Source organism: Oncorhynchus keta, chromosome 26, assembly GCF_023373465.1.
Source record: "Oncorhynchus keta strain PuntledgeMale-10-30-2019 chromosome 26, Oket_V2, whole genome shotgun sequence".
Lineage (NCBI taxonomy): Eukaryota > Metazoa > Chordata > Actinopteri > Salmoniformes > Salmonidae > Oncorhynchus > Oncorhynchus keta.
The window spans coordinates 32,411,357-32,425,376 of record NC_068446.1 but is presented as its reverse complement, the minus strand read 5'-3'; the positions used below and the strand labels follow the sequence as shown (position 1 = coordinate 32,425,376).

The following is a 14,020-nucleotide window of genomic DNA, read 5'->3' as shown; positions in this document are numbered from 1 at the left end:
GGTGTTTGTTCTTCACTGGTTGCCCTTTTCTTGTGGCAACAGGTCACAAATCTTGCTGCTGTGATGGCACACTGGTATTTCACCAAATATCTCTCTGTGGGTTCAAAGCCTCACAGTGGCTCTGCCTGGCTGGCTGGCCCCCCTCTGCTGCTCTGTTTAACCCCATGACTGAGCACTCTGACTGGGGCACGGCAGAGCCAGATGGTACCCGCTCCCTAGAAACACACTATGCCAGATTGGGAGTGGGAAAAATATGATACCAGGGTGCTTTACGCTTTAAGTGACCACACAACAGCTACACTTTGAAGATGATTAATGGAAACAGTCATCACCATCAGTCACACATATGTTTGATTTGATATGTGCAACAACTGTTAATATCTGAAAGCATGGCTCAACACGTGAAAGGGATGAAGTGAGTCTAGCACAGGAGGTTAGTGGCACCTTAATTGGGGAGGATGGGCTCGAGGTAATGGCTTGAGTGGAATGGTATCAAATACAGCAAACATGGTTTCCATGTGTTTGAAGCCATTCCATTAGCTCCATTCAAGCCATTATTGTGAGCCGTCCTCCCCTCAGCAGCCTCCACTGGAGTCTAGTCAATGGCCGTTTCAACATGACAACAAATTGATCTACGGCAACACTCAATCAATACTGTAGGTAGGAGAGTCTAGTCCATGTATGATCTCTTAAACCTAGCCATAAGAAAGTCTAGTCCATGTACGATCTCTTAAACCTAGCCATAAGAAAGTCTAGTCCATGTACGATCTTTTAAACCTAGACATAAGAAAGTCTAGTCCATGGATTATCTCTTAAACCTAGCCATAAAAAAGTCTAGTCCATGGATCATCTCTTAAACCTAGCCGTAAGAAAGTCTAGTCTGTGGAAGATCTCTTAAATCTAGCCATAAGAAAGTCTAGTCCATGTACGATCTCTTAAACCTAGCCATAAGAAAGTCTAGTCCATGTACGATCTCTTAAACCTAGCCATAAGAAAGTCTAGTCCATGTACGATCTCTTAAACCTAGCCATAAGAAAGTCTAGTCCATGTACGATCTCTAAAACCTAGCCATAAGAAAGTCTAGTCCATGTACGATCTCTTAAACCTAGCCATAAGAAAGTCTAGTCCATGGACGATCTCTAAATCCTAGCCATAAGAAAGTCTAGTCCATGGATGATCTCTAAAACCTAGCCATAAGAAAGTCTAGTCCATGTACGATCTCTAAAACCTAGCCATAAGAAAGTCTAGTCCATGTACGATCTCTTAAACCTAGCCATAAGAAAGTCTAGTCCATGTACGATCTCTAAAACCTATCCAGAGGGAAGTCTAGTCCATGTACGATCTCTTAAACCTAGCCATAAGAAAGTCTAGTCCATGTACGATCTCTAAAACCTAGCCAGGGGGAAGTCTAGTCCATGTACGATCTCTTAAACCTAGCCAGAGGGAAGTCTAGTCCATGTACGATCTCTTAAACCTAGCCATAAGAAAGTCTAGTCCATGTACGATCTCTTAAACCTAGCCATAAGAAAGTCTAGTCCATGTACGATCTCTTAAACCTAGCCATAAGAAAGTCTAGTCCATGTACGATCTCTTAAACCTAGCCATAAGAAAGTCTAGTCCATGGACGATCTCTAAAACCTAGCCATAAGAAAGTCTAGTCCATGTACGATCTCTAAAACCTAGCCATAAGAAAGTCTAGTCCATGGACGATCTCTAAAACCTAGCCATAAGAAAGTCTAGTCCATGTACGATCTCTAAAACCTAGCCATAAGAAAGTCTAGTCCATGGACGATCTCTAAAACCTAGCCATAAGAAAGTCTAGTCCATGTACGATCTCTTAAACCTAGCCATAAGAAAGTCTAGTCCATGTACGATCTCTTAAACCTAGCCATAAGAAAGTCTAGTCCATGTACGATCTCTAAAACCTAGCCATAAGAAAGTCTAGTCCATGTACGATCTCTAAAACCTAGCCATAAGAAAGTCTAGTCCATGTACGATCTCTAAAACCTAGCCATAAGAAAGTCTAGTCCATGTACGATCTCTAAAACCTAGCCATAAGAAAGTCTAGTCCATGTACGATCTCTAAAACCTAGCCATAAGAAAGTCTAGTCCATGGACGATCTCTAAAACCTAGCCAGAGGGAAGTCTAGTCCATGTACGATCTCTAAAACCTAGCCATAAGAAAGTCTAGTCCATGTACGATCTCTAAAACCTAGCCATAAGAAAGTCTAGTCCATGTACGATCTCTAAAACCTAGCCATAAGAAAGTCTAGTCCATGTACGATCTCTTAAACCTAGCCATAAGAAAGTCTAGTCCATGTACGATCTCTAAAACCTAGCCATAAGAAAGTCTAGTCCATGTACGATCTCTAAAACCTAGCCATAAGAAAGTCTAGTCCATGTACGATCTCTAAAACCTAGCCATAAGAAAGTCTAGTCCATGTACGATCTCTAAAACCTAGCCATAAGAAAGTCTAGTCCATGTACGATCTCTAAAACCTAGCCATAAGAAAGTCTAGTCCATGTACGATCTCTAAAACCTAGCCATAAGAAAGTCTAGTCCATGTACGATCTCTAAAACCTAGCCATAAGAAAGTCTAGTCCATGTACGATCTCTAAAACCTAGCCATAAGAAAGTCTAGTCCATGTACGATCTCTAAAACCTAGCCATAAGAAAGTCTAGTCCATGTACGATCTCTAAAACCTAGCCATAAGAAAGTCTAGTCCATGTACGATCTCTAAAACCTAGCCAGAGGGAAGTCTAGTCCATGTACGATCTCTAAAACCTAGCCAGAGGGAAGTCTAGTCCATTGTTTTTTGTACACTTTTTGGAACACTTCACATTTAACATTTTACAGTACATGTGACATGTCACGTGAAATCATGTGAAAACGTGTTTTTGGAATGCTTGAAGTTGAATTTTAAGTCCAAGGTGTAGGGATAAAAGTGAAACCAGTTATTGCCACAGACATGGTGGCATAGCAGGAAGATAGGACTGCAGTGAACCAAGAGGTTGTGAGTTCAAACTCCAGGTAAGGACATGTTGAAAAATAATTAGTGAATAAATAAACACACAATGTAGTAATGTAAGTTGAAAACACTTTATGTTAAAAGCACTGTGTGTGTATCATAGAGACGTTGTTTGCAGGGCATTACCTGTGAAATCTCATGTGAAAATTTGCATCCACAAAGTTTATGCGGTCACATGTGAAACTTTGTAAAATATCATGTGATTTTACATGTGAAATATTTTGGTTTTTCCATAAGGGCATCCTGCCATAAGGGCATCCTGCCATAAGGGCATCCTGCCTTTCCTGTTAGAGGATGGACATTCTAGAGTTTCAGCTCCCAAGAAGGAGCCATTCGAAACCTGCTCTATGCTCAATATAAATTGTAAATTGGAATGATCTGACAATCTGTGAGTTAATCTGATCCTCTAAGTGAAGTCTGCAGCAGCAGCAGACACACGAAGCTCAGCCACACAATGGCTCTGGCAGGCTGCTCAACTCTGCCTCTCCTCTCTGTCTCCACTGGGTCTTTTCTATTCCATATGGCTCTGGCAGGCTGCTCAACTCTGCCTCTCCTCTCTGTCTCCACTGGGTCTTTTCTATTCCATATGGCTCTGGCAGGCTGCTCAACTCTGCCTCTCTTCTCTGTCTCCACTGGGTCTTTTCTATTCCATATGGCTCTGGCAGGCTGCTCAACTCTGCCTCTCCTCTCTGTCTCCACTGGGTCTTTTCTATTCCATATGGCTCTGGCAGGCTGCTCAACTCTGCCTCTCTTCTCTGTCTCCACTGGGTCTTTTCTATTCCATATGGCTCTGGCAGGCTGCTCAACTCTGCCTCTCCTCTCTGTCTCCACTGGGTCTTTTCTATTCCATATGGCTCTGGCAGGCTGCTCAACTCTGCCTCTCCTCTCTGTCTCCACTGGGTCTTTTCTATTCCATATGGCTCTGGCAGGCTGCTCAACTCTGCCTCTCCTCTCTGTCTCCACTGGGTCTTTTCTATTCCATATGGCTCTGGCAGGCTGCTCAACTCTGCCTCTCTTCTCTGTCTCCACTGGGTCTTTTCTATTCCATATGGCTCTGGCAGGCTGCTCAACTCTGCCTCTCCTCTCTGTCTCCACTGGGTCTTTTCTATTCCATATGACTCTGGCAGGCTGCTCAACTCTGCCTCTCCTCTCTGTCTCCACTGGGTCTTTTCTATTCCATATGGCTCTGGCAGGCTGCTCAACTCTGGCTCTCCTCTCTGTCTCCACTGGGTCTTTTCTATTCCATATGGCTCTGGCAGGCTGCTCAACTCTGGCTCTCCTCTCTGTCTCCACTGGGTCTTTTCTATTCCATATGGCTCTGGCAGGCTGCTCAACTCTGGCTCTCCTCTCTGTCTCCACTGGGTCTTTTCTATTCCATATGGCTCTGGCAGGCTGCTCAACTCTGCCTCTCCTCTCTGTCTCCACTGGGTCTTTTCTATTCCATATGGCTCTGGGCTGAGTGGGCTCTGGCTTTCCTCTCTGTGCTGTACATTACATGTCTTCTTCCTTCTGACCTTGCCAGCCAAACAAAGATGGCTGAGCTGAATGGCAGGCCTTGTCTGGCGTGGCCATGACGTGATGGAGGGAGGGAGGGATGGCAGCACATGGCAGCACTTAGCTCCACACAATACCGTCCACTGTACACCTGTCCCTCCCCATCCAGGCTGCCAACCTGTCTGTATCCCGCTTTATTCTGTTTTGGCCATTGACCCCCCCTCCTTTTCATTTAACCTGCTCAAACCGGTGTGTGTGTGAGTGTGATTACATTTGTGTGTGTGTGTATAAATGGGATTAGTGGAGCAAGGGAAACCCTGGAGGAGGGTTAGTGGAGACGGGAAGGATAGAGGGGGAGGCAGAGGAGGAGGGCAATACATTATCTCAACAGATCACCCACTCCACCCCCGCCCCACTCCACTGTGACTCCAGCATCACCAGGACCATGGAGAAGTAAGGGCTAGCGGCTGTCTGCTGCCCAGCTCCCCCAGCAGAGCTCCTGTTGTTGGGCCAGTGTTTGTCCTGGACGGCACTGCCCTAGCCTGTTTGCGCTGAGAGAAGGGGAAAGAAGCCAGAGGAGACTCCATTTGTTTAACACTCCATTCAGCTTGGTGGGCTTTGAAAAATGAAGGCAATAAAGAGGTAGGCCTGGCAGGGGCTCAATTAACCACTAGTGGGGAGCATGGCGTCTGAGACCCCTTCATGGTAGAAAGAGGACAACTAAATCTTAGGGAGGGGAATTCCAGTCCGGATCTCTGTTGGTCTATCCATCTACCCATTGGATGCCTGGACTCTTGGTTTATGGAAGCAACTTGAACTCCATAAACTGGTTTCAATAGCACTGAGAAAAAGGGTGAGAACATATTTTTATGTCGACGTGCAGTTGTCATTACACAACATTTCCACTTGTTGCATCAAGACACTACAGTGACATGACAAGGTCTCAGATCAGGGTCAGACAACCCATAAATAACATCATGACACACATCATGACACACATGTCCAAGAAAACAGAACAAAAACTCCACATGTACACTCCAATGCCTCTTAGGGCATATCCAAGCCTAACACTCTTCCAGTAAAGGTTCTGTCAACATTGTGCTTAATGCTGGAGCAAATACAGCGAGCAAACAGAGCTGAGGATCACAGGACAGGACAGCTTTGGGCTCCGGTGACACCCACCCTCTCTGACAGTCATTTGTGTACCTCACATTCAAATAGAAATCCAACGGAGGACAATGGCTTGCTTCGCCTGGTCCCAGATCTGTGCTGTATAGCCAATAACCCTAGGAGTGTTGGCAATACAGCACAAACAGATCTGGGACCAGGCTTGTAGAGCACTCCTCTAGTCTCTATCACAGGGACTGCTGTTCTGTGGTTCCAGTTTGTGGAGGCGTTGACCCCATTCAGCCAGCCTAAAGCTCCTGAAAAACCTTGAAGGCTGCCTAGTGACGGAGAGATGAGTTAGTGGGATCCATCAGTCAGTGACAGCTCCTGAACGGTCTGTTAGTTTACTTCTTCTGATTCTCAACCCCGCACGAGGGATAGAAAGAGAGGAGGATGGGGGCAAGACTACATTTGGTTGTGGAATTTATTGAAAATAATATGAATCTAAAATAATTTTCTGCACTGAAGGAAAGAAGTACGTAAAAGAGCAGGAATCAATGGATTCCTAAAGAACAACCCTCCTTCTTAGAACACTGCCATTCAATATTAAAGAGAGGTGCACCTGAGACATAGGACAGTTAGAGTTGAGGCCACAGCCCTTGGACTCTGCTGTGTTTCATGTGGGGTCTTGTTGTTACCCACACTGGAAATAATGGAAGAGAGTGACAAGATCAAATAGGAAATGAGAAACCGTACATCATCAGTCAGGAGTGACGTGAGGCACAGTACCATAGGAGCTGGAGAACCTGTCTGCCTAGCTGACACAGAGGGCAAAGGTCAAATAGTCATCTTCTGACAGGATTTTCACACACTCTCACACACCCGCACGTGTACGTTGGTTTTACTATCCAATTGGGGACCCAAAAATGTATTCCCATTCAAAATCCAATTTCCCCTAAACCTAAACCTACCCCAAACCCTTAAGCCTAAACCTAACCACAACATCTAACCCTAATTCTAAAGCTAACTCTGAATCTAACCCGTAAGCCTAAACGTAACCCCTAGGCCTAAAGTAGCATTTTTCCTTTTGGGGACTGGCGAAATGTTCTCACTTGTCAAACGTTCCTTGCTTTATTATGCTTGTGAGGACTTATGGAGCCCAAAAGGTTAGTAAAGATAGATCACGTGCACACGCACACAAACACACACACACACACAAACACACACACATACACATCCATGGCTGTCAGTTTGGAGGCAGGTTCCACTGAGTGTAAGTACATGCTTTGAATGCTAGTGCAGTGATGTGAGCTCAGGTTTTCCACTTGGCTGGGCTGTCAGGCAGGCAGGGCCCCTGACATGAGGTGAACCCACACCCTGAGCCCTGGGCTGGCGGATGTGGGATGTTTGTACAGTATGAGTGTCACTACTGACCCCAAACCAGCTAATTCATTTCATCTTTCAAAACAATGGAAATCAAATGTACTTTTCCTTCATGGAATGGGTTGACCTTGCCTATGGAAGTAAATATACAGTATATTTTTGCTGAGGCAAAAACACCCTGTCCGAAAAAATATTGTTTCGGGAAGAAATTATGATGTTGTGTGTGTGTGTGTGTGTGTGTGTGTGTGTGTGTGTGTTTGCGTGCGTGCGTGTGTGTGTGTGTGCATGCGTAACCTTTGCCCTCTGCGTCAGCCAGGCAGACAGGTTTCCCATCTCCAAGGTATTGTACTACACCTCCTGTCACTGCTGACTGATGATCCATTGTTTCTAATTTCCTATTTGACCTCATCACTCTCTTCCTCCTCTCACAGATCATCTCTTCAGGTCAGAAAACAATAAACATTTTGACAGGTTGTCATCTTGTCTTGTCAGAATGTATCTGTTGATGTTTACATAAACTCTCTGTCTCCTCATCACATCAAATCAACACACAGGGGGAAGGGGATGCTTGACAGGATACACCAAAAGTATGTGGACGCCCCTTCAAATGAGTGGATTCGGCTATTTCAGCCAAACCCTTTTCTGACAGGTGTATAAAATCGAGCACACAGCTATGCAATCTCCATAGACAAACATTGGCAGTAGAATGCCCTTACTGAAGAACTCAGTGACTTTCAACGTGGCACAGTCATAGGATGCCACCTTTCCAACAAGTCAGTTTGTCAAATGTCTGCCCTGCTAGAGCTGCCCCAGTCAACTTTAAGTGCTGTTATTGCAAAGTGGGAACGTTCAGGAGCAACAACGGTTCAGCCGCGAAGTGGTAGACCACACAAGCTTGCAGAACCCCTGAGTGCTGAAGCGCATAGTGTGAACAAATCGTCTGTCTTCGGTTGCAACACTCACTAACGAGTTCCTAAGCAGCCACATATAAGCCTAAGGTCACCATGCACAATGCCAAGAGTTGGCTGGACTGGTGTAAAGCTTGCCGCCATTGGACTCTGGAGCAGTGGAAACGGGTTCTCTGGAGTGATGAATCCCCCTTCACAATCTGGCAGTCCGATGGATGAATCTGGATTTGGCAGATGCCAGGAGAACGCTACCTGCCCAGATGCATAGTGCCAACAAAGTTTGGTGGAGGAGGAATAATGGTCTGGGGCTGTTTTTCATAGTTCGGGTTGGGACCCTTAGTTCCAGTGAAGAGAAATCTTAACGCGACAGCATACAATGACATTCTACACAATGCAGTGCACACAACTTTGTGTCAACAGTTTGGGGAAGGCCCTTTCCTGTTTCAGCATGACAATGCCCTTATGCACAAAGCAAGGTTCATACAGAAATGGTTTGTCGAGATCGGTGTGGAAGAACTTGACTGGCCTGCACAGGGCCCTGACCTCAACCCCATAACGCACCTTTGGGATGAATTGGAACACCCACTGCGAGCCAAGTCTACTCGCACAACACCGGTGCCCACATACTTTTGGTCATGTAGTGTATTCTCACCCCATCAGGATGTGTGTTGTTCTTTGGGTCCCAGCACCTTTTGAGTGCTGAGTCTAATCAAAGGGTCCCAGGGTGTGTTTCTGCAGCCCTCCCTCACTCCCTTCCTGCAGCAACCCAGCCACCCAGCCAGCCCAGCCCAGCGAGCGCTCTGCGAGGTCAAACGCAGGTCGCAGCGAAAAAGGATGAACTTCTGAACCTCATCCCTGAATGAAACGCCTCTGTGCCCAACAAATATCAGACACAAAGAAGAAGGCTGGAGACTATTTTCTCTCCACAGGGTGCTGCGTTTAAGAGCAGTGCTGCTTAAAGACACATTATAGCTGGGTAGTGATCACATAATGGACAGGGAGCTCCTCGTCACATTTATTCAAACATTTCATATCAATGTAAATGAGCTGAGAGGGAGTTCATCCAAGAAAGCTTTATAGATGATAATGTGATGAAAAGACGGGGTGATTTTGTTTTGGGTGGGGGGGAGACTTCTGCAGTATTTTCCATAACAACACTAAGGCCACTTGGGAATACTTCAGGCTTGGAATAGCGAAATCTGGCAAGAAACCTGGATGTCACCCAAACACAATATTTCTAAAAGAGGTCTTTAAGACAAACTGTCACAGTTTATTACATTTCTGTTTGATTATTTTCCCATCTTACTCTGAAGCAGCGGCAATTTACATCTCAGATAAAGTATTGTTTTGCTTCATGTTAAATCAACATAGTTCTCTAAAAGCTAAATCAGAGGATACGGTCATGACCTGTGTGTTTTATGAATCGCTAACAAAAGTGGTTTAATGTTTCTTTAAAAACATCTCTGAGCCGAACACAACATTCAAACACGATGAAAATAGGACTATCCCTCGTGACATTTCAAAACTAATAATCATCACTGATATACTGTATCAAAGACACTGGCAGAAAAAAACTTCTGTGAAATCTAATATGTTGTTGCTGGAACCCAGGAAGAGTAGCTGCTGCCTTAGAAGTGAATTTACTATATTACCAGAACTGACTGTTGTTTCCAAGTGTGTGTTTGGTGTATCTACTCTAAGATATGCTGGAGGAGCACTTAAAGAGTCAGGGCTTGATCTGGTGGTGTCAGGGACTGAGGATCAAAAGGAGCCATCTCATCAAAAGGGGATTGAAGTGTGTGTGTGTGTGTGTGTGTGTGTGTGTGTGTGTGTGTGTGTGTGTGTGTGTGTGTGTGTGTGTGTGTGTGTGTGTGTGTGTGTGTGTGTGTGTGTGTGTGTGTGTGTGTGTGTGTGTGTGTGAGTAGGGGCTATAGGGATCACAGCTGAACTCCTACAGCGTTGGCCTCAGAAGCTCAAACAGAGTCTGTCAAAGTGTGAACGCTGACAGACAGATGAGTGAGGATGAGCTCTACTACTCTCTCTCTCTCAAAGACCTCATACTGTCAACCTCTCTCTCTCTCAAATACCTCATACTGTCAACCTCTCTCTCTCTCTCTCTCTCTCTCAAAGACCACTCATACTGTCAACCCTTCTCCTCTCAAATACCTCATACTGTCAACCGTTCTCTCTCTCAAAGACCTCTCATACTGTCAACCTCCGTCTCTCTCTCATTTGCCTTGTCAAATACCTCATACTGTCAACTTTCTCTCTCAAATAACTCATACTGTCAACCTCTTTCTCTCTCAAATACCTCTTACTGTCAACCTCTTTCTCTCAAACACCTCATACTGTCAACTCTCTCTCAAATACCTCATACTGTCAACCTCTCTCTCTCTCAAAGACCTCTCATACTGTCAACCTCCGTCTCTCTCTCCTTTGCCTTCTCAAATACCTCATACTGTCAACTCTCTCTCTCTCTCTCTCTCTCTCTCTCTCTCTCTCAAAGACCTCTCATACTGTTAACCTCTCTCTCAAATACCTCATACTGTCAACTCTCTCTCTCTCTCTCTCTCTCTCTCAAATACTTCATACTGTCAACCTCTCTCCTATCAAATATCTCATACTGTTAACCTCTCTCTCTCAAATACCTTATACTGCTAACCTCTCTCTCTCTCTCTCTCGCTCTCTCTCTCAAAGACCTCTCATACTGTCAACCTCTCCCTCTCTCGCTCTCTCTCAAAGACCTCTCATACTGTCAACCTCTCCCTTTCTCGCTCTCTCTCAAAGACCTCTCATACTGTCAACCTCTCCCTCTCTCGCTCTCTCTCAAAGACCTCTCATACTGTCAACCTCTCCCTCTCTTGCTCTGTCTCTCAAAGACCTCTCATACAGTCAACCTCTCTCGCTCTCTCTCTCTCTCTCTCTCTCTCTCTCTCTCACACATAGTCTTCTCAGACAAACCTGTCATTGAACTCTAGCTTATACAATCTCTCACCATCTTTCTCAGACAGCTCAAAATCCACAGACTTTTTCTCATAGACCTTCCACTTTAAAAAAAACTCACTAATCTTCACAAACTTCCATCAGCAACTAATGATCTGTTACAGATCTCCCTCTGCTCCTCCTTCTTTCCTATCCTACTGGGCATCCAGCCCAGGGCAGCTCTAGCCCAGCTGTGGCCTATATGCTTTTACCATCTAATAGCCGTGACCTTCACGGTCTGCATGTCAGAGCAGGCAGAAAGGCCTGGACATTTATTAGAGCCTGTTACACACATACACAGAGTAAAGCAATAACGGTCAGAGGCACGGCTGGGACAACACAGCTGATGAACAGGGAAACACAGAGCTGTCTCACATACTACCGCTCCACCTCATTGAGCTTTGATAAGATGGATGACTGTCTATGGGATTTGTCTTTAAATATATCAATTCATTAAGTTCATAATTTAAAACAACATCACATAGCCTAGCGGTTAGAGCATTGGGCCAGTAAACAAAAGGTCATAAGTTCAAATCCCCAAGCTGACAAGGTGAAAAATCTGTTTGTGCCCTTGAGCAAGGCATTTAACCATAATTGCTCCTGGGTCTGTCACAACTAAAGAATCACTGTTGAATCTGAAAAGACACAGATCCCAAAAGGATCTGTGATTGCATGTTCTGAAAGGAATGAGGTTGGTTGATAACTAAGTGTGTCATTGTAGCAAAGTATTTATAATCCAAAAATCTGATCTCTTAAAATGTCCTCCTATACAATAAGCCATAATTGATTTCGTCCCAATAAGCCTGGCATATTCCCACATTCAAGGAGCTTTCCGTTTGATTAGGTTATTTTGCCTAAAAACCTTCAGGCCCACCTATAGAAAGCAAAATGACAACTGTATTTATTTGAAGGCTATAGCCCTGTCTGACTCCTGACCTATTTAGAGTGTTAATATGCTGTTTAATATGACATGTATCTTATTTGAAATTATGTTCACTTCTTATATTCACCTTTTCATGTTTATTCAAATACTTTTCATTGACATCCATTTGGTTTGGTTTCAATACCTAAAAATCCATTTGTAGGTTCAGGTAGTCACAAAAATAGATGGGCGTGTGAATTTGGAGCTGCAGTTTATTTTTTAATGTGAGCGCGGAGTGGTTTTTAGCGGGACTGTGGGGAAGCACATGGAGTGCCAACCGCTCAACTTCACTCACATGCTCTGGTATTAATACACACTGTGTGAAATAGGATAAATGTAAGCACCCATAAATGTTTTTTATTTGATTAATTAAGAAATTAAATGTCTTTTAAACAGGATTGAATTGGGGGAAAGCAGAGTAGAAGAACTACAAAATGGTGCAAATTATGAAAGATACAAAATCTACAAATAATCTGCATTTGCCCGTTGTCTCAGCCCAGTTTCTCTGTTCTGCTTTAGTATGGGGAAATACTGCTAGTCACTCAGTTTATATCCTGCATCAACAACACCCTGGTTTACAGTCTAAAAATAATATCTGGGTTACAATGCTTTGCTGAGCCAATTTCCCCAAACAAAAGTTTCAGGAAACCGCCTTTACGCTGCATTGCCATGGTTACTAACAACACGTGCAGTGCGATAGGGGTGACTAGTCAAACTAAGACCCCAAGATCCTCCTCCTCCCAACTCAAACGGGAAGTACCAGCGTCTATTCAATGCTGGTCTGACCAATCAGAATCCATGCTTCAAGATTGTATTGATCACGCGGACTGGGATATGTTCCAGGTTGCCTCTGAGAACAACATTGACCTATACACTGACACGTGTACTGAGTTAATCAGGCGATGTTGTTCCCACTGTGACTATTAAAACCTATCCATATCAAAAACCGTGGGTATATGGCAGTATTCGCAAAAAAATGAAAGTGTGAACCACTGCATTTAACCTCTGCAAGGTGACTGGGAACATGGTTGAATACAAACAGTGCAGTTACGCCGTCCGAAAGGCAATCAAACAGACAAAACATCAGTACTGAGACAAAGTGGAGTTGCAATTCAAAAGCTCAGACAAAAGACATACGTGGCAGAGACTCCAAGACAATCACGTATTACGACGTGAGTAAGACATTTAAGCTTGTTAACCTTCGTAAGGCTGCTGGCCCAGACGGCATCCCTAGCTGCTTCCTCAGAGCATGCGCAGACCAACTGGCTGGTGTGTTTATGGACATATTCAATCTCTCCCTACCCCAGTGTACTGTCCCCACTTGCTTGTCCACCATTGTTCCTGTAACCAATAAAGCAAAGGTATGTGAACTAAATGACTATCGCCCCGTAGCACTAACTTCTGTCATCATGAAGTGCTTGAGAGGCTAGTTAAGGATCATATCACCTCCACTTTACCTGACACCCTAGACCCACTTCAATTTTCATACCGCCCCAATAGATGCACAGACAATGCTATTGCCACTGCCCTATTCCATCTGGACAAGAGGAATACCTACAGTTGAAGTCGGAAGTTTACATGCACTTCGGTTGGGTTCCTTAAAACTAGTTTTTCAACCACTCCAATAATTAACTAACTATAGTTTTGGCAAGTCGGTTAGGATATCTACTTTGTGCATGACACAAGTCATTTTCCCAACAATTGTTTACAGACAGATTATTTAACTTGTAATTCACTGAATCACAATTCCAGTGAGTCAGAAGTTTACATACACTAATTTGACTGTGCCTTTGAACAGCTTGGAAAATTCACCCTGCTATCATCCAGAAGGCGAGGTCAGTACGGGTGCATCAAAGCAGGGACCAAGAGAATAGAACACAGCTTCTATCTCAAGGCCATCAGACTGTTAAATAGCAATCACTAGCCAGCCTCCACACAGTACCCTTCCCTGAACTTAGTCCCTGTCACTAGCTGGCTACCAACCGGTTACTCATCCCTGCACCTTAGAGGCTACTGCCCTATGGAGATATACATGGAACACTGGTCACTTTAATAACGTTTACATACTGTTTTACTCATTTCATATGTACAGTGCCTTCGGAAAGTATTCAGACCCCTTGACTTTTTCCACATTTTGTTACGTTACAGCCTTATTCTAAAATGTATTAAATCATTTTTTCCCCTCATCAATCTA

At 44.3% G+C, this 14,020-nt stretch overlaps 1 protein-coding gene across 1 annotated transcript in view; it reads right to left on the bottom strand.

Moving 5' to 3' along the window:
* The window catches only part of LOC127912206 (potassium voltage-gated channel subfamily KQT member 1-like), a 152,522-nt gene that overhangs the window by 78,689 nt on the left and 59,813 nt on the right, over window positions 1–14,020 (bottom strand). The window lies entirely within an intron of this gene.